Source organism: Anthonomus grandis, chromosome 11 (genome assembly GCF_022605725.1).
Source record: "Anthonomus grandis grandis chromosome 11, icAntGran1.3, whole genome shotgun sequence".
Lineage (NCBI taxonomy): Eukaryota > Metazoa > Arthropoda > Insecta > Coleoptera > Curculionidae > Anthonomus > Anthonomus grandis.
The window spans coordinates 22,065,168-22,087,506 of record NC_065556.1 but is presented as its reverse complement, the minus strand read 5'-3'; positions in this window follow the sequence as shown (position 1 = coordinate 22,087,506).

The following is a 22,339-nucleotide window of genomic DNA, read 5'->3' as shown; positions in this document are numbered from 1 at the left end:
AAAAATAATTACATAAAGTATAGAAATAAAATGCATTCTTTAAAAAAAAACAAAAATCGATACTTCAAAAATCAATGAGAAAAATACAAAAAAAAAATCAAAAAATTGCAAAATATCAAATAAGAGAACTCTAAAATGAGTCGGGCAAATCTTTAAAAAATGATAAAGCAAAAGATGAAACAATTAAAAGTATCAAATCAATATAGCTATTTGAAGAAATTTGATACAAAACATATGCCTTCGTACGTTTTATACCCTATCAATCAGCTTGAATTAATAAGAGCCATTAAAGATTTAAATGCAAATAAAGCATCGGGGCTAGACAATATAACACTTTTACCCTCTAATAGTGAAACCGTTGCTGTATAAAAAATTAGAGACTGACGTAGTCCTAGACGTTATTAAAATGTCTTCGAGACAATCGTAGTACAGATGATACATTAGACTAGTGACAATACATACAAGGTGTTTCAGAACTATGGGATCAAACTTCTGGGGGTTGTTCAGTGCAATAGAAGAATCCATTTGAGTATAGGAACCCATGTCCGGAAATGCGTCACTACGCCACTAAGACGCGTTAAAATTTATAAAAAACATTAATTACCTAAATAGAATCTGCTGCATTTATTTTTACCTTTTGTACATGATACCATAACAACAATTGTCTCAAATCAACGCTTATCAATATCAATTCTCAATGTCATGTTTAAAAATTTTATACCTTACAATTTTTAAACATTTATTGCTAATGGAAAACTTTACCAGTCAAGAATTGGCGGATATGCATTTGGCATATGGAGCAACAAACTGCAATGCACGAGCAGCATCGCGGTTGTATCATGAACGTTATCCCGAACGACAGCATCCTGGATACAAAGAGTTTATTGCGGTTCATCGGCGTCTCGCTGAGACAGGCATGTTTAAGACCAAGATGCATGATACTAGTGTTGCTCGAACCGTAAGAACGGTCCAATTTGAAGAAGAGGTGCTTCAGCGGGTTGCCGATGAACCATCAAATAGCACACGTGACGTCGCTAAGAATATGAATATCAGTAACGCTTCTGTCTGGCGGGTGCTACACGAGCAACAACTCCATCCTTACCACTTCCAGAAAGTTCAAGGTATGACTGCAGCCGATTATCATCCTAGAGTTCAATTTTGTCGATGGCTTCTGGATCACATCATTGCACATCCAAATTTTTTGCGATATGTTTTGTGGACCGATGAAGCCTCTTTCACAAGAGACGGTATTTTTAATAGTAGGAATAGCCATGTTTGGGAATGTCCTTATGCAATTTTTCCAAGAAAACATCAGAATCGTTGGTCTGTCAACGTATGGGCAGGCATTGTTGATGATTATTTAATTGGGCCATACCTTCTACCGGAATGGTTAACAGGACCTATTTATCTGCGTTTCTTAGAGGAAGTTCTTCCAGAACTCCTTGAAAATGTTCCACTAAATGTTAGACAGCAAATGTGGTTTCAGCATGATGGAGCGCCGGCTCACTTTGCTGTACAAGTACGCGATTATTTGGCTCAGCGGTTTGGGCATTGTTGGATTGCCAGAGGTGAAGCAGTTTCATGGCCTCCTAGGTCACCCGATTTAACGTCGCTCGATTTTTTCTTGTGGGGACATGTAAGTCTTTAGTCTACGAAACTCCAGTAGAATCATAGCTAGACTTAATTGGACGAATAACAGCAGCATTTGAAATCATTCAAAACGAGGATCAAATTTTTAGTGTAGTCCGCCGAAATCTTGTGCGGCGATTAAATCGATGTATTGAGGTTCGAGGAAGCCATTTTGAACAATTGTTGTGATGGTACCATATACAAAAGGTAAAAATAAATGCATCAGATTCTATTTAGGTAATAAATGTTTTTTCAAAATTTAAACGCGTCTTAGGGCCGTAGTAGCGTAGTGACACATTTCCGGACATGGGTTCCTATACTCAAATGGATTCCACTGTTGCACTGAACAACCCCTAGAAGTTTGATCCCATAGTTCTGAAACACCCTGTATATTAAATGACTTTTTAGACCTACAGAAAGCATTTGACACCGTCAACCACCCTCTCATCTTAAAAATTGTAGAATGTGGAAAACAGTGTTGCGTCCCATTCTGTTCTTAATTTATACAAGTGATTTGTTGGATATACCCTCGAACTTTATATTGGTACGTTTGCCGATCACATGGGGGTGTTTGTCAAAAGGAAGTTTTTGAGAAGAGGAAAAAAATTAATATGAGGATGCTCTGAGATTAATTTAAAAAAATGGCTAGATCTTAACTAAACCGTGACAAAATAAAATGTTTTCTTATTGATCTATGATCAAAACCAACTTTTGAAAACGTATTAATTTATAATTGCAAAGAAAGCCAAAAAGTTGCAAAACTGTTCTTTAAAGATTGAAGTTGTTAAAATGGTTAAATATTGTAGGCATAACTCTAGATAGCCTAGAAGACAAGTTTTCATTTTTAAAAAGCTGCAACCTATTTTATAATTAGCAAATCTTGATACAGCAATAGTATAATGTAGTGTGGAATAATCGCCTGAGGTAGCAGCTATAATATATTGTTAGATCATTTGGAAATGCTGCAAAATAGATATTTTAAGATAATTTGGGACAAGTATCCACTCTATCCAACAGATCAATTGTGTTTCCATGTTCCCGTAATGATATTGCACCAATTATATGCCTATAAATCTTTTACTATACATACAGGGTCCGGCAAAATGATCTCCAACATTTTGATTTTTAATAAAAACGCCAATGTAAATGCTATTTATATTTTATTTTTATTAACTAAAAATATATGGTATGCCATTTTGTTTTTATTAAGTTTTGAAAATTACAGAGTCCAAGTGGCGACCATTTCTTTCGACACACATTCGAAGCTGATTTCTGAAAGTTTCCATTACTCGAGCAGTAATTTGAGACGATATTCCTGTAATTTCTTGGCGTATTGCTGCTTTCAATTCGTCAATGGTTTGGGGATGATGTTGAAAAACCTTCTCTTTCAGATAGTCCCAAAGGAAAAAGTCGCATGGGGCAAGATCGGGTGAACGCGCAGGCCACCCAGCGTCTCCACGTAACGAGATTACGCGTCCTGGAAACATTTCGCTTAACAGGTCAATTGTCCTTCTTGCAGTATGAGCTGTAGCCCCATCCTGTTGAAACCACACATCCGGATGTTCAAGTTCCCTAAGTTTTGGTTCCAAAAAATTATGAAGCATGTCGACATATCGATCAGCAATTACGGTAACCGTTACCCCTCCTTCTTCAAAAAAAATAGGGACCCCAAATACCAAAAGAACCAACAGCACACCAAACGGTAACACGTTGGCTGTGAAGTGGGCTTTCATGGAGCTGCCGCGGATTTTCTGGTGCCCAGTAGCGAAAATTCTGCTTGCTCACACAGCCAGACAAATGGAAATGAGCCTCGTCAGTCGTTATTAAAAGCGCATTTTGTGGGACGTTTTGAAGAATATCATTGGAATATTCTTGGCGATTTTCCCAGTCCCGTTCACTAAGTTCTTGCGCGATCATCATTTTGTATGGGTGGAACTTCAGATCGGTGTGCAAAATTCTTCTTACAGAACGATCTAACAAACGCAAAGCAGAGGCATGTTTAACAGCTGAACGTCTAGAAGATCGCTCAACTGCTTCTCTTACAGCTGCAATGTTTTCAGGTGTCCGAACACTTAAGGCTGAACCTGTAGCTCTAAAATTTGAAACCCACAACAGTATTGTTTTGCGATCTGGAACTGGATCATGTCTACCAAGCGCAAAGTGAGTACGAAAATTTCTTTGTGTCGTAATCACAGATTCGTTACTTTTGAAAAATGTTTCGATAACGAAGGCACGCGCAGCCAACCGACTACGCTAAGCTGGCTCCCTCTTTAGTGATCCGTTCTCTTTAAAATACCCTGTATATAAACAGCCCAAAATCATTGAAGAAATAAGTTCAAATCAGCACAGAACTTGACAAATATTACAAAAAATATCATGGGAAAAATAAAAGTTTCACAAAAATATGTAACATGCAAGGCTTCAAAATTTTTAATACTTTTTCATATAAAATAAAAATAACTGTCAATCAAATTCAAAACAAAAAATTTGTAAATCAGATAATGTTTACAATTTTTTTTATAAAAGTCATAATATTATAAATATTTGTTCAATTTTCAGACCTAAGTAATATTTCTCTTATATGATTTTAGAGTTAAGTATTGTGAACACATTTTAACTTCAATTTTATGTAAATAATTTTAATTTAAAATTGCAAGAGTAGCTTGGTAGTGAATTCTTTGCTTGTTTAAATTCTCTAGCACTGCTATTATTAAGAATTTATAATTGTACCCTTTATGTGAATTTTTTAATTCAAAAAAGTAATCAATTGGAAGGTTCTAATAATATTCATGAATACTTATCCACTACATTTAATAATTTCATTTTTCCAAAACTGGATTTTGCCTGGAAGTCTTCTATTTATATTTTAAAACTCTGTTTTGTCACTATATCTGGCTTATTTTGATAATATTTTCTTTTCCATTCCTATTTTCATGATATACTGGTTTCTATTTAAAATTATCCTTGCAAGTTTATAAATTACTGATTTTTCATGCAAAAACCATCTGCAACACATCTTACAGACACCTCTTCTTAATAAATGCAAAAACGCCACTCCTGCTACCTCTACGAACTTAAGTAGGGTAGCTTAGATATAGGCACTTAAACCGAAAACTCGGTATTCAAATGAGACTAGTTTCGCTTATTATGAAGCAATAAAACTGTCACCTTTGCTTCGTCAGGCCCTCAGCCGCGGATCCAGAGGGTCGTATTTATGTTCCAACTCGGCTTAGCTTTTGAATCCACCGTCGTCGTTCTGGCAGACATTAGTGAGACTAATGTCGGAATATATTACCGGGTCCGTAGCGGGAATCAAGGGCCCCCGCTACACTATAAATTAGCCAGATATCTTCTTAATACGGGCCTGCCAACCGGAGATTCTGGCAATATTGTCGATGTGGAGCAAGAATCATATAATTTTCCTCTATCAAGTGAGTTTGGTGCATTAGAAGTCACTTTCAGGCATTTGAAGAAGTCTTCATAAGTTTTTTTAAGAGAGTGAAGGCTTTTTTTACTAATTTACATCTTCTAACTATAGTCTATCCACATCTGCAACTGAAGACTTCTTAACAACCTGGGTACTGTGATTTTAAGGTAAACCTATAGTTAAACTTTATAGCAATTTCGAATCGGTCACTTAATTTTTTAAATAAATTAAGTTGTTCTGTGATTCGAATCTATAGTGTGGTACTTATATCACAAAACAGATTACAGCAAAAAAGGTCAGTGCTAAAATTAGAATAATTGGCTTCTTAATTCTTGCAAACGTCATTCAGTTTTTCCAACGTTTGATCGTCAAAGGCTGATGTTTTTCCGACAAAAAAATTGCATTTTACTTAAAAGTGTAATGAGACATTTTAGAGTTAGAGGCATATACCCCTTTTAAAAAATGCACTTAATTGAATTAGAATATCAGGCATGGAGTGATTTTTAAAGAAATATGTTTGAGTTTATTAACCGCAAATAAATACGCAAGTTTTGTTTCCTAAATAAAAGCAGAAAAAGTTAATGAGTTCAAAGGATAAATAAACATAAATGAATATCGTTGAAAATCAGTTCTCTTTTAACGAGGAAGAACTCAGTATTCTAAATAAGGATCGTGTATTTGCAGTAGCTTCAAACTACAAAAACGGCCTAGAGCAAATTAAAGTAACTGTTGAATCATCAGTCAATTTAATACTGCCAGAATATTTAAAAGGATTTGCAAAAGTAATGATTCGAAACAAAATCTCACCAAATCCAAAAACACATCGGGTTCTAATATTATTAAATGACTGAAAGAAAAAATTGTTTCTATTTAAAAGGATCCTGGAGATTCTTTAAATATTTAGAGAAAGAGTCATATAAGTTTCCTTTATCCAGTAAGTTTGGTGCATTAAAAATCACTTCTAAGTATTTAAATAATTTTCCATAAGTTTTCTTTAAGGCCTTTTTTACTACTTTACTTTTCTTAACTAAAGTTGATCCACATTGATAAGTATTCTTCCAAATAGATTATTTAGATGCATCTTAAGATATCTTGAGATAACAACTTGGTTACTGTGATTTTTTGCTTGAACTTAACGTCAATTTATATTCCATCTCTTAATGTTTCTAATATATATTTGGTTTCTTTTTTTTTTAATTTCTCACAAGCACTTTTTGTTTTCTGTAAAGTAGACCATTATTTTTATGGTTGTGTTTTACATTGATACTTTCTGTTATATGATTTTATCAGGAATCTAGGGAGAGTACATAAATCTTAATCAGTTGGTTTGTGCTAAGTGTGTAAAGTTAAATACTGTATTATATAATAATTAAATTTTAAAAATTAAAGGATTATAGAGTCCAGTACTGGCGGTATTGGTGTACTTACAATTTTAGAAGCATCTAGAATAAGTAAATTAAATCTAATTTATTTCTAGGAACTTGGATACATTTTCAATTTTTTATACTAAATTTAGATAATGTAACTTTTGTCTTAAATTAGACTAATTGCAGTTTCTCAGTAGTTAATTTACTAAAGCCCGCTACTCACTATTCGTTACTTCGTCGATTCGTCGGAGTAATTCACGAAGTATTGCTTAATGAGTATGACGCGCTGCGCCGATGGATGCGATTCGTTGCTGCGGCGCTTCGCCAGACTTCGCCCAAATGTCGGTATTTGGACGTGTCATCAAAGGGAAAATGAACGAAGCGACGAAGCGACGAAGTTATAAACGCGTTCGGTCGCAGATCTAATTCGCGAATCATTCGTTGAGGAAAAGTCGTTATGTATGTTTACGTTCTGTTTAAACTGTTTATTTTGTTGATTTTTCTGTTTAAACTGTTTAAAGTGCCGGCTGTGGAAATGGAATGACGATAATCTTTTTACGTTCAACCAAAAAATACAACTGCATCCATATTTATGGAATCCAGGCGATAAAAATAAAAAAAAATCGCAATAAAGTCCATGATGCTTTCAAAAGCATCGCGGAAGAAATAAACATTGAAAATATCGATGAACTAAAAAAGAAAAAAGAAAGTCTTTTTCAAACTTACAGAGACAGAGAACGGATTTTTTGTAACTTAAATAGTTTGGCTTTTATGGCTTGTCAAAAATACAAAAAGGCCTCTTTTTAACTTGATATTTAGATTCATCATAAAAAACCCGAAATTAATTTCTTTTAAGCTCTGCGTTCGCACTATAGTAGATAAGCTAGTATTCATTTTGCTATGAAACTTGTCCTGTTTTTGAAAAATAGTTTGCAAATTCGAGTCGAACTTTTTCTGCGTCACTTTTAGGTTTTCTAGTAATCCTTTTCAATGGCTTAAATGATGCCATTCCGTCATTATCATTTCTCCACGATCCAGCAACAAAATTACCCTCTACCTCTACGTCAAATGTCCCAGTTCGTATATAACTGTTTCGTGAGGTCTTGCTCCTTCGCAAAAAATTATACAAAAGTACACAAGTGTGTACAATTACATTTGCTTTTTCTGGATTAAGCATAATGGGTGTTCTAAAAATGCGAAATACCGATGCCATAATTCCAAAGATATTTTCAATCATTCTTCGTGCTCTGGACAGTCTGTAGTTATATATTCGTTTTGAAGAACCTTTATCAGGTATTCCCGGATAAGGTACCATTATATTATTTTTTAGGGGAAAGGCATTGTCACCTACTATAACATATGGTAAAACTATATTAGTATTTGGTATAAGATCGTTGAGGGGAAAATTGATTGTGCCCATTTCCATATGCTGGGATAACTTAATTTCTAAAATTTCAAAGTATATTTTTATTTCACCAACCTTAAAAAATAGTTTCAGAATTGAATTTTCATTTAGAAATATGTTCTTTAATTTAGGAAGCAACTAAGACTAAGTTTAGTTAAGTTTCGATATTAATTTATCACCAGTTTGGCTTTAGGCCACAAAAATCTACGGTGTTAAATCTTCTGATTCAGGTGGATTTCTTATTGGATGCCTTGTAAAAGAGATATCAAGTGGATCTAATATAAAATAATTTCTCTTCAAGTTGCCATTCTAATATTTTCCCATTTTTATAGCTTCTAATAGTCTCTGGTCATATTAGGTATTAAATAGAACAAAACTAGATAATATATTCAAATAAACCAATATTTTAGTTATAAAATACGCAAAAAGACAACGTTCGAAAAACTTCCATAAGTTAAAAAATCTCCAATAGGAGAGACATAAAAACCGCAATAAAAATAGACTCCGCGCGAAATAGACTGATTCAATTCGAAACAAAACCGTGAAAAATCCAGTAAAAAATGGCAGTGTGGCAGGCGCTAATTTGTCGAACACATATCAGTGTCAGGGCGGATTTTTTTCTCGTTTTTTGCCCTTTTTAATGGTGATGCATTCGGCAGCATCCCGTCGACATCAACAGGTCGCGGCACAAGCAGCAGCGGCAGCACAGCAGAGCCGATTTGCCAGCCGAAACCGCCGGATGCACTGTTTGCAGATTCATCCATCAACTGGAGTAGGCTAGAGGTGTTTCGTTTGGACCGTACAATATGCACCAATCGAACATAAAGGGTATTTTTCATACAACACAATTGGCACTAAAAAAACTATAAACTTAAACTAGACTAGAGGTGTTTCGTTCGGACCGTACAATATGCACTAGTCGAACTTGAGGAATATTCTTCATGCAATAAAATTACTAAATAAATAAATCATACATTTATTTTAAAACTTGCACAAGAAAATTCGTATCAATGCTAAACTGAACAACTTGAATAAAATAAACAAATATAGCCTTGAAGCTCTTTCGCAGGTGCTTGTGGAGGCATATAAATTAAAAATATATATGTGTGTAACATATATATTTTTATTGGTAAACAAAAATGCTACAAAACAGCCCATAAATTTAAATAAAAAAGTAATATAAAATTCAAATATTTGGATGCAAAAAAGCCAAAATTGTCTTCCATCCAATAAATTAATAAGTTCAATCGGGTAATTTTAAAAAATTTTCCCTTTATCAAATATCAGAAAAAAAAACTATACCGCATATGTTTATTTAAGGTGCTTAAGGTTTAATAAATCATTAAAAATATGAATATCTTGACTCAAAATCCATACGTGTACCTCCTTTTTAAACTTTTTCATACTTTGGATTTCCTTTATATAATCAGGCATCATATTGTATAATCTTGGAGAATAATAATACAGCAATCGTTGCCTATATGTTTTCAAAGCAATAGTTGGATATGCACCTCTATTTTTTGTATTTAAATTATGGCTATTTAGGTTTATATTTATTTTATTATTCTTGAAGTTTTTTAATGAAGTTCTCGAAAAAGTACAGCTGACGCATATCCAACAGCCGACTATAAAAAAATAAAAAATCAGTTGGGTCTAGTTTATTTTTACCATAGATGATTTTAATTATATATTTTTGAACCGTCGCCAAAGTTCTTAAATGCCATTCATAAACATTTTTAGTTATAAGTCCTCTTACTCTAGTTATAATAGCTTTAATATGAACATATTTTAACTGACCATCTATGTGAACACCAAGGTACCTTACTGACCCAGTTTTAGGAATTTTGCTGTCGCACAATTTTATATTTGCCGGTAATGGTAATTTTGACTTGTAGGATTAAAAAAAATATATTAATTTTATCTGCACTTAAAGTTAGTTTATTATTATCTAACCATATTTTAATAAATTTCAGATCCTCCTCCACCTTGGTTCTTAAGGCTCGCCAGTGTTTTGCGCGGCAAAAAATTGCCGTATCATCTGCAATACTTATTATTATACTACCATTTAGTTGGTGTTTCAATATATTATTAATATATATGGTGAACAAGAGAGGACCAAGTACAGAACCCTGTGGAAAACCATTCTGTACCTGTATGTACTGTACCTTAGGTACTACTTAAAAAATTAAAGTATTTTGTAACCTGACAGGGATTCTGAATTAATTATGATTTATTTGATAGATGTTCCAAGAATATTCAGCTTGAACTTTTGAGGAGTATCAGAGAATTTAGAATATCTCAGAATTCTCCAAGATTTCGTAAAAAATCAAAAAACACTCGCACCTAAAATAGTATTACACTTATAAACCTTTACGGAGGGGTTCTAGCCCCCCTTAAAATTTTAAATAGGAACAGGGATCAAGTGATACGTCATTTTAAAGAACTTTTCATGTGCTTTATAATGGCAAAGTTTTCACTTGCTGTTTCCAGATTCTGTGATATTACAGCTTGTCAGATTTTTTTTAAAAGGATTTTTTTTTTATTTCTTTATTAAATACTCGTAAGAGTAAGCCGTGTCGAGCTAGGCTTATAAATGATACTTATATGAATAATTATAAATAGAAAACTAATAAATATTTTTAATACCTGATGTTATTTTATATGTTTAAAAATTGTAATTTCACAATATCACTTTCTTTACTAAATAATAACATACAGAATAGAAAAAAAAATTTAATTTCCTTTCAGTCGATGACTAAATAAGAAGAGTTAAATAACCAATAAAAATGTTCTTATACTTGTATTTAATTTATTTCTAATAAATTAAATGTTGAAAATGCCCTCCTAATTTGCTGGCAATCGTGCACTATTCTTTGTCGCAAATCATCTAAGAAATAGGATAAATTTTCGGAATAAAATGACCCCAGAAAAAAAAGTCAAGGGGTGACAAATCAGGAGAACTGGCAGGCCATTCAGTTGAACCTCGCTAACCAATCCACGTTCTATGAAAATTTTAATCCAAGAATTGCTTTACAGGAAACGCATAATGCTGAAAAACTAAATCTTCCTCAATGGCAGTACCTAAAGCTTTTAATAATGCGTTCGCCGAAAATTGCAGCCCATATATTTAATTTTTCGGAATATTGGCTAGGTTAATAATCTAGGGTTGAAATCCGGCCAATATCTGCAATATTGTCTGTTTACAATACCATTAAGGAAAAAGCTGCATTCATCATAAAAACAAACATTAAAACTGAATTTCGGGTTGCAAATAATAATGGCGGTCATTGTCATCTACGTTAAGTTTCTGCACTAGTTTAATTTTGTAGGGATGAAACATATGTTCCTCTAAAATCCTCTGGATACTTCTACGTGAAACACCTGATATTTCACTTAGTTTTCTTATAAGTGTGGGATCGATTGCCATTTAACCCAAAACTGCAGCTTTTACAGCATCATTTAGGACTGGATCTAGCACATTTCTAGGTTTGTTTGCAACTGATCCTATTTGGCGAAATTTCGATATTTTCGCTGTAATTCATTGTAGGAGAATTCAGTTTCGCTTGCACAATCGTTATTTCTAAAGAAAATTGAAATAAATTGAACCCTAATATAAAAATCTCATTCATTGTTCTCAAACAGACCAACATACAAAATTGACGAAAAGAGAAAGTCACGGTCTCACAACATATAATCACGGGCTACAAGTGTTTCGCTTTAGCTAGAGCATCATCAGGCCTCTAAAAGCCATACACACACTTCACACGAATGCGATTGTATTATAGTTAAAATTTAGAACTACCGTTCTTAAGACTATTTATTTGTTTAACTACTTTGTTTTTGTTAACTGGATTCAAAAATAATGAATCTGCGTATTGACCAGGATCCTCCAATAACATATTTTGAGCTGGTATAATTTTTCTGTAGATGTTTAACCTTCTGTTAATAAAATATTTATTGCAATAATTTGGTAGTTTTTTGTGGTCATTAAAAGGGACGTTTCCAATCTTATTTAACATTTTGGTAAAGAATTTTTTTGCTTTTTTGACTGACCATTAGTTGCTTCGGTTACAAATTTATAAATTTGTTTTATATTGCTGCCAGAACTTTCAATTTTATTTTTAAAATAGGTATATTTACCTTTACTGATCAGTATATTTAAAACAAATCATTAAGAATAATTTTGCAAAAGTTGTGGTTTAATTTTGTCTGTCTTTTTTATATTTGCCATAATCCAAGGTTTTTGTTCGTCGAATTTTTTAGTGCAGGTGTGTGTGTTACCGTAGGAGTTTGTAAGAGTCTTATAAAAATTACCACTTGCATTTAACACGTCTGTGTTACTTTGTTATTTTGTTACTTTTTTTTTATTTTTTATTAATTTTTATCGACGTTGAATAAATTTTATATACTTAATAGAACTGGATAATGGATTTACAGAGCAAAAATTTTTTTGTAATTTACAAAAATATGATCAAGACAGGTGTTAGTATCAAATATTACCCTTGGAGGTTGATTTGTATATGATAGATAACCGAAATGACCCAAAAGACATAGATACGAATTTACCAAATTATCTTCTTTATTCAATCGATTAATACTGCCCAAAAAGATATTTAAAGCAAGGTTTCTATCTTGAAGAAAAGTTATTTGCCGGTATTAAGAGATCTGTACGTGCACATTATATCGAGAGTCCTGTTATTCTTTTTTAAAGTGATTTGTGACATAGGAGTTTTTAGGCAAAATGTGATTTATAGCAGCAGTTAAACTAGATTTTACATAAATTACACAGCAATTTTGCAGCAGCACTTTACCTGGGTCCCTTTATGGCCAACGTAAAGCAACTGAAATTTACCTGCTAATTTTTTGTAGTATAGCCAATAAGCTCCGAAAAGCTCCTTTAGAAGTTTCCTTCTAAAAGCCGATCCGAAATCCCCGTCCATGCAAACGGTCTGCGGCGAGAAATTCAAGAGTAAGCCGTGTGCCATCAGGCTCGACCGCGGATATGAATTTACTACGTATTTGAGTGTTTGTATTGTCGGATCAGTCACTCGTGTCACTCTTCCATTTATCAGATCTGCCGCTCGTATTTTCCCTAGCGCAGCATCGCTCGCGAAAGGGTTGAACTTGAACTCCGTCCGCTTTGTCAACTGACAGGAATGCTCATTTGTTTTTCGCGGGTCTGCACACGCCCCGGTAAATTTTTTCTTCTTTTTTTTTTGTTCCACTTTTCCTTTTGAAATTGACTTTTAGCAGTTTTTAACCGATTCAGAGGGTTTTAATTGGGGCAGAAAGATAAATAGTTGATTTAGCACGCTCCAATTGACATCATTTGTATATATATGCTTGAGAAGCTTCTAATTATAAACATTAAAGATGCAAACTCGTTCCAGCAGCAGCAGCAAAATGCGGACTATCACCCGTCTCAACGTTTCTAGAACTTTAGCTATAAATTGCAATAAACAGTTAATGTTACTTAACCCCGTGATCTGGAGGGCCTTATCTACGTACGTAAGATAACACCTTAAGGTGAATCCAGAGTAAAATGTAAGCAATCCATTATGCACGCCGGGGCCGTGCTGGCCGAAGAAAGGGTTCGAATCGGAGGGCAGTAAATTATAAAGTTATTACGAGACGAGGCGGAGGTATACAGATTCGTACTAAGATAGTGTGAAGCTGCCTTAATTAATCCGCTCGATTTATCGACGATGGGTCTTGGAGGTGAATCGATCAACACCCACATACAACTGAGTTCCTTTGATGACAAATTTAGGAAAATTCTTTAAAATAGTAGGAAGTAAGAAGGGAAAAAAGTAGTAGTAAAATAGTGGAAAATATCAATCGATAAGATGAATAATCCAGAGATTGTTGGTTATATGATAATCTGGGAATGCAGCCTATTAATTTGGATAGAAGAGATTCTTCTAGGTCGAACAAAAAAAATTAAAACAATTTCATTAAATCCTAATCCCAATTTAATATTTAAAATTATCTTTTCTTACATGTATTGGTAATTCGCTATACCGGTCTGGCAAATTTATTTCTTGGATGAAATGCCTTAAAGACAAAGTGCTAAATTTTAAACAACCATGATGACCTAATTCCTTACTTGTCCTGTGTAGTAGATGACTTTTTTACTTACCGGTCTTAAGTATAAGTAATTAGTCGTGCATAAGACCGGTAAAAAGGAAGGGGGAAGGAATAGATATATACACATCAAAATGGTCTAAGTCTAAGAAACACTTAGTTTTTTTCGCCTTATAAATTTTTATATATTTATATTTTCATACGGAATAGATACTACCTTTAATATTAATATACCAACGAAGTAAAATAAATATTTGGGTACAAAAAATCATGCCAAAACAGCGTTTTTTGCTACTTGCACATTTTGTCGAAATAACGCAGATCATAATTTTTAAATTTTCACGCAATATCGCATTTTCTGTGGTTCCAACCGAACAATTGTGATTTAGTTTTTATTCAATAAAAATGAAAAGACGAAATTTAACTCGAGAGAAAATGCTAAGAGTAGTCGGAATGCTTGAGGCAGGAACGAGTCAAAGAGACGTTGCAATATAATTAACCGTCCCAGTATAATTAACCATTTGTGGACAAGATATAGAGAGACAAATGATGTTAGAGAACGGCATCAAGGCCCGTCGCGCCTACCACACCTGCCCAAGACCGTTTTATCACTTTGCAAGCTCAAAGAAATCCCACGGTAACAGCCTCTGTTTTGGTTCAGCAGCTCTCACGAGTGCATAACGTCGAGGTTTCAGGTCAAACTATTAGAAACAGTTTGCATGAGAGAGAACTTTATGCCAGAAGACCCATAAGGGTTCTTCGGTTAACTTTAGGAAATCGAGGTGCAAGATTAACGTGGTGCCAAGAACATGTTAATTGGAATCAAGAAAGATGCGCCACAGTTCTTTTTACGGATGAGTCTCGATTTTCATTTTATCCTGATTCTGGTAGAATTTGTGTCTGGAGAGAGGAAGGAAATGAAAGTCGTTTGCGTCATCCCCGGGAAGTAGTAAGGCAACGTCGTGGATCACTAATGTTTTGGGGTGGCATTAGACTTGACGGAAAAACGAACCTCATTTTTGTGGAAAATACAATGACTGGAATAAGTTACAGGGATAATATACTACTGCCTGTAATTGTTTTATATTTACGTGAAATGGGCCTAAATTCGTTGTTGCAACAAGATAATGCCCCACCACATCGAGCACGGCTTGTACGAATCGCTATTGAGGAAAATCAAATCAATCTTCTACCCTGGCCCTCTACCTCACCGGACCTTAATCCAATTGAGCATGTTTGGGATTGGTTAAAAAGGCAACTTCTTCAACGATTTGACTTTTTTCAAAGCGCTCTGGAGCTTCGTCTTGCTGTGACACATGTTTGGGAGGAAATGCCCCAAGAATTAATTATTAATATAATTTTAAGTATGCCTAGGCGATGCCAAAGTGTTATTAATAATAGAGGTGGACCATCTGGCTACTAGTTTAATTTGTATTTGGTAAATTTTTATTTTTATAGTTTTTTCTTTGATAAACGGTAATAAATGGGATTTTGTTCTTTATTTTTATTTGGGCCCTAAATTATGAGTAAATTATAATCTACAAAAAAAATTAATAATTACTTAGTTATTTTATTCAAATAATGTTAAAAAATTGCAATAATTAACTTTTTTCCAATCTTCTCAAAAATATTAGCATATTTGTATGTGTTTCCTAGACCATTTTGATGTGTGTATAATATGGAATTTTTAAACTCATCTATGATAGATATATTGACATTCATCGTAGCTGATTAAAGAAACATTTCGTGTTTCTTATTAAATTTGTGAAGTTGATAGAAATCAACTTTCGAATCCTTGAATTAAACCTAAAATGTCTTCTTTTACTTCTCACTTTTGACTTAAAATGCAGTGAGTTGCAGCTTGTGCCAAGGTCACTATCTATATTTAAAAAAAATTACTTCACGAGATGCATATTTAAAAAATTGACAAATAATTGGCGGATGTGCCAGGGAACGAAATTCTAAAACTTTTAACAAACTAAATAATTTATTGCAACTATATAACTAAAATTGTCATCTAATGCAAAAAATGTATCTGCAAGGTAGTGTTTAAGAAAAATTTTTTAAAAATGATGGATGCACTAAAAAAAATAATTCGGTATAGTGTAATATAAACCTCTTGTAACCCTCTAACCTTAACAGATCTGCACAAATATATACAAACAAATTTTTAAAGGTCACTTAAAAGACCTAGATAACTCTTTAAGAAGCAATAATTCTTTAAGTATTTAGTTCTGTAGTTGATTCAAAAAATATATATTTTTTTTTATAAATATATATTGTAAATAAAATTATATACCATAAAGGTAAAGCTGTCGGAAAAATAACTTTTTAAAAAACCTTGAATTGAACGTAAATTTTTTTATACTTCTTATTTTTGTTTCAAAATGCACTGATTAACTCACTGATCCACACCAACTATGTTTTTTTTTAAAGTAAAAACTCAATACTTGACAAGACACACATATTAAAGAATTGGCGGAGGTGCCAGGTACCTAATTTTAAAATTTTTGTAAACTTGAGTAATTTTCCTTACAACCCCGATTATAACCTAACGTATACTGCAAAAAAATGGTATGAACGTTTTATGTGAGACAAAAATTGAAATATTTAGTAAAGTGGTGGATCCACTAGAAAAAAACTTTATTGTAGTATAATTTATTTAAGAATATTTTTTTAAAGTAAAAATACAGATAAAAAAATCAAATATATTAAAAATTATAAGACAAAAATAGCATAAATAAAAACAAGCAATTTTAACTTAAAAATTCTATTCTTTTTTGTAAAAATGTACCAATTAATTATTTTTTTAATAGTGAAGATGCCAGAAGAGAGGCTTTACTATACTCAAATGTAACTTAAATAATAAATAAACTTTGTTATTTCCAAGTTGTCGAAATGCCCTTTACACAAAACGGTGAAGGTACCGGAAAACTAAATTTAAAATTCCTGTAGCCTTTACACATAAATAAACTCTTAAATGTTACTAAAAAGACTTTTAAAATAATTCCGTTAATAAAATGATGAAGGTACAAGTTAAGAGAAGCTTTTGAATTAAGAGTAAAAGTCAAAATTGAGTATTTATTTTTTTTTTTAACAATTACTATTAAAATAGCTAGGAAAATATTTGTTAAATATTATTTAAATAAAGGGATGACCTAGAAAATGGATTGCAAACTTACGTGTTAGGTAAAAATTATTTTAGGAAACGTGTTTAAAATTATACGTACTTTAAAGTTACAAAAAAAGGGGAAGTTGTCGGAAAATAAAATGTTTAATTAAATTTTGGCACTATATTAAATCAAAGAAATAGGTAGAGACCAAAAAATTTGTTCTGCAAAACTGGTTAATATATTAGAAAAATAAATCCTAAGACCTTTAAGCTGACGTAAAAATAAAATTATTTTTAAGGAATTTTTTAATAAATAAATGCATTGAAAATTCAAATCTAGTGAAGTTAAATTAAAATTATATGATGGATGTGCCAGAAAATAAGATATTTAAACTGAACCCAACATAGTCTTAGTAAATGGTTTTTGACTTAAAGGATACAATTTTGAATGTTTTAATTCAGCCACCATCAATATATTTAACTTATTTTAAAAAAAAAATCATTTCTAGAGGAGACACACATAATAAAAATCGACATAAAATTAGCAAAGGTGCCAGGCAACAATTTTACTACTCTTGTAAAATAGTGCAATTTTTCTACAACCATACAACCCAATTTCAGATTTTATCTGCAAAGTACTATTTGCACAAAGAATCAAAATTTTTAGTAAAAATGGTGAATGCACTAGAAAAAAAATGAATTTGGTAATATTTATTTAGGAATGTTTTTTCAAGTATTAATATAAATAAACAACAAATGTATTATAAGAAGAGAAAAATAGAAAAAATACAAAAAAAAACAATTTTTACGGATTATTGAAATGTGTCAGAAAAGGGTATTTTTTTTATTGGAACTCAACCTAAATTTGAAATGAACTTTGCAACTTTCCAAAAAAGTACTTGATACAAAATGTCGAAGGTACTAGAAAACTAAATTTAAAACTCTCTCAATTAGACTTTTACAGATTAAACAGTATCAAACTAGTAAACTTTTAAAGGTTGCCTAAGAGACATAAAATAGTTTTTTTAATAAAATGGTGAAGGCACAAGAAGAGTTAAAACTTCTTGATTAAATATAAAATTTAAAATTTATTTGTTTTTTATTTTTTTTTTTAATTTTTCGTTTATATAGATATGGAATATTCTAGATATGGAAAGATGTCGTCCGATATTTAAAATATTGGAATAAGAAAAACGGAATCTTACGTGTTTCGTAAAAATAATATTTTCGAATGTTTTAAAAAATTATGAGTTCTAATGTTTAATGGTGAATGTGTCAGAAAACTAAATTAAGAATAAACTTCGACGCTATATTAAATATACGAAAAATGGTGGAGGTGCCAGAAACTCAAATTTACACGTTGCGTAATATTTATGGACATTCTCATGAATCCTTAGCCTCGCCTTAATAAAATAAATCAAATTAGCATTAATATTAGCATTTATGGTATCAATTTAAACTTTTAGTAAAAATAATGGATTAGCCAGGAATAAAGAATCTTGAAATGTTTAAGCTGACGTAAAGATAAAAATATTTTAATTATTTTTTCTTATAAATAAAAGCGTTGAAAATTCAAATCTAGTTAAGTTTTTTTGAAAATTTGGAAACAAGAGTTTCAAAAATTGGTGAAGGTACCGGGAAAGGAAATTCCTACTAATATCTCTCAAAATATATTTTAACTAAAAACCAACAAATATCATAGTCTTTTTCCTCTTTCGGTTTCTCTCTTTTGAAATAAATTATTAATAATTTACAAAAACAACGAGCAAGAAAAGGACATACACACACAGACCCGCCCGCCCCGCAAAGATGAATTTTAAATTGAACCTTTCTCTTGGTACTTGCCGACCCAGTCACGACTTTGCCTGATTTTTTCAGTACCCCAGTACCGAATAAGGCGCTACTTAGACTTCCATATACCTTGCTGACAGCCGCGGTTACAAGCCAACAAACATATACGCTGGCTCGGTTCGGTGTGGTACCAGAGAGATTTAAAAGATGGCTCGAGGTCGGGTACTTACTGCATCGAGTAGTTATATAGTGTGTGTGTTTGGCTACTGGTTTTCTTAGAGTAATGACTGTGTAGAGTATGTGTTTTTGCTTGCTACCTACGCTTTTTGCCTATAAGATATATTTTACAACATACACCTTACAGCAATTATAATGTTCGGACCGTTTAATTAACTCAATAGGTATACTCAAAAAAATACGCTTCTACTATGTTTTGAAGTACAAGGTGCTTAAATTGTAAGAATCGTTTCTTGATAATTCTTTCCATTCATTCTCGTAATATGGTTTTTGGGTTTACTGCAAGTATTAATTTTCTGCTTGAACAATCGTCGGCATAAACCAAATAAAAAGTTCCCCATTATTCAATATTTGCTTCAACATCAAAAGTTAACCGTACTTTATATGTTGCATAACTGAATGAGTATGTGCCGTCACTATAATGCGCGTATGTTTGTTTTGCTTTTAATCTTAAAAACGGTATTTGTTTAGGTCTTTCGTCACCCTAAAAGTACATGAAAGGTACCTTTGAAAAAAGCGGCAGGTTTGTTTACTGACGGTGGTCGTTCCATCAGGTTTTGTTCTGCAGGTGTTAAACGAGCTTTGATTAGGAAGTGTACGCATATGACATTGGGCCGTATTAATAAAGTGAAACGCAAGCTTTTACTCTACTTCTGTCTTTTTTTGTTGCATTATAGCGGAGTGTATTTTCTCTCAAAAAACTTGTGAAAAAGCCATTATTTATATAGAGAAAACGAGGGTTTTAGTACCAAGATAATATTTTTTAAGGCTTTTGTAAAAAATTAGCCTTAATGATGTAGAGAAAGAAGAATTTTTTATTTAAATCCAAGCAGAAATTTTGTAATGCTTTACGGAAATCTCGATTAAGAAAAGAATATGAAAAAACTATATAATACTAAAAACTTTACGTCTTAAATCTGCATTCTTGTAATTCTATAGCAGCATTATTTTAACATCCGACTTACATGCAAAAGATCCTGCAGGAAATAAGCTCGATGTTAATTCTCCTTTTTTAATTTACCTACAGCTCATGCGACCAAATTTTCTTGACATGTTAATAGCGATATAACACGGATACGTCACATATTTTCTTTCTACCGGACTGTGTACCATTCCTGCGTCATAGCAACTACATAATTTTACGGGAGAAGAAAGTGGGACTAGGTTTATCAGAGAGATACAAATTAATGCAGAGCCCATAAATGTAACTCTTATGCAGATTTTTGCACCTACTACACACTACAGCAACGAGGAGGTAGACAAGTTCCATAAGCAAATATCAGATATCATCAAAATATCTAAATGAGTAATTTATAGGCTTGCATAGGAAGAACTGGAGAACATAATGAAGTAGAACATGATTTGATTGCAGCCAATACATTCTTTTAACAACACCATAGAAGATGGTACGCGAGGAAATAGAACGATGAGAAAAATAGAGATCAAATAGAGCTTATACTCATTATTAAGAGAATTAGAGACAGCATCATAAACATAAAAACCTATCTAAAAGTAAAAGTACAATCGGATCATAACCCGTTGATGAGAAGAATAAGAATAAGTTTGAAGAAAGTAGAGAAAAAATCACGTAAATTACGATTTCACAAGACTAAAGTACACGAACAATTTGGTAAAAAGTGAGCATTTGATAAAGACTAAAAAGCAGGAAAATGATGTAGAAAAAGAGCTTAAAATCCTTTGAAAAATTACACATAAAGTCAAAAAAAGTACTAAAGCCTAAGAAACAGGTGAAGAAATCTTGGATGATGGAGGAGATCTTGGAACTGATGGAATAAAGGAAATTTTTAAAGATAAATAAGAAAATACATGAACGCACCAAAAGAAATAATGGCGAAAATAAAAATAGCCAAAGAAAAAGAGAAACTGGAAGAATGTATGGAAAATGAAGAATTTCAAGCTTAATCTGCATAGAAAGATAAAAGAAATGGCGGGAACAAATCAGTAAATTTATGACAAATATTCAAATATTTTTTTTTTAGGTAGACATGATCTTACAGTTTCTATTACTGATTTTAGTCCACTGAAGTTTTACCCGTATTTTCTCTTGTTCTGGATTAACCAAAATATATCTGTGGGTCAATGCTTGTAAAAAACATTTGCATTCTATCCAGGCAGACCAGTATTAAGAGTTAAAAACTTATTTTATTATTACCATTATATATTTAATTTTTATGTGAGTTAATTTTTTCACCATATTACTCCGTTATACGTTGTTTTCTCCTAAATGACTTGTGCTTTTGCTTTAACTAAACATCTCTGCATGTTTATTTATGTATCTCTTTGTACAACTACTGTCTCTAACGTCTGAAAACAATCAAGATGAATCTTGTCTTTGGGTCTGTTAAAAACTATCATCCAAGCTTCCTATTGTACCGTAAAGATTCATGAGTTTTTTAAGTCCAGATCTACAGTTACCAACCCAGCATTATTTCTTCATAGTGCAATTTCAAATATCAACTAGATACAATCTATACAGATTCTGCAATGGTCAATGCTTCTTCTACTCCTGAAATAAATTACTGTTTATATTTTTCCAATTGTGTCTTAACTAGTTTTATATTGGTATAGCTTACTACCAAAAGTATATAGAATTCAATAAAAAAAAGCCCTACGTATTAGCTACACCTGCTAAAGTACTTTAAGTTAAAGCATTAAAAGCTCTCTTGAAATACGTACTGAGTTTGCTATGCTTCAAGTTACTTATAAGACAAAAATGTCTAAATACAGAAGTTTTATGCAAAATTTATAAATTGTAACTAAATAAAGTAAATTTATAAATGTAATTGTAATTTATTATTGTATAAAAGTACTTATGACTTAATCAATAAATATTGGTGACTTAAACAATCTCTACCTCTTTGTAAAACGTAAACCTTGTAAACGTAAAAACTTCTGCAGTAGTGGCTTGGAACAGCTGGTAGAGATTGGACCAAAGTTTTTTAGATAGGTAAGTTGTTCTTCACTGGTCTTATTATGAGGTTTAAATTTCCCCCTTCGATCGGGACTTGCGAATTTAGCTAAATTACTTTTATTTTCGACTACAGATCTTATAATTCTTTGAGTTATGTTCAAAGTATTTAACAAAAATTGTTGACAAACTTGCACCTTTTGACCATTTTTTATTATACTATACGTATTTGATAGTTTTCTATCTACCAGTTGTTTCGATTTGCGTTTTCGTCTTACTTGACCTACGGACACATACTAGCTCAGAAATCGCTTGTGTTCTTCATTTTTCCCCAAAGCCCAGAAATATGAAAAAAGCT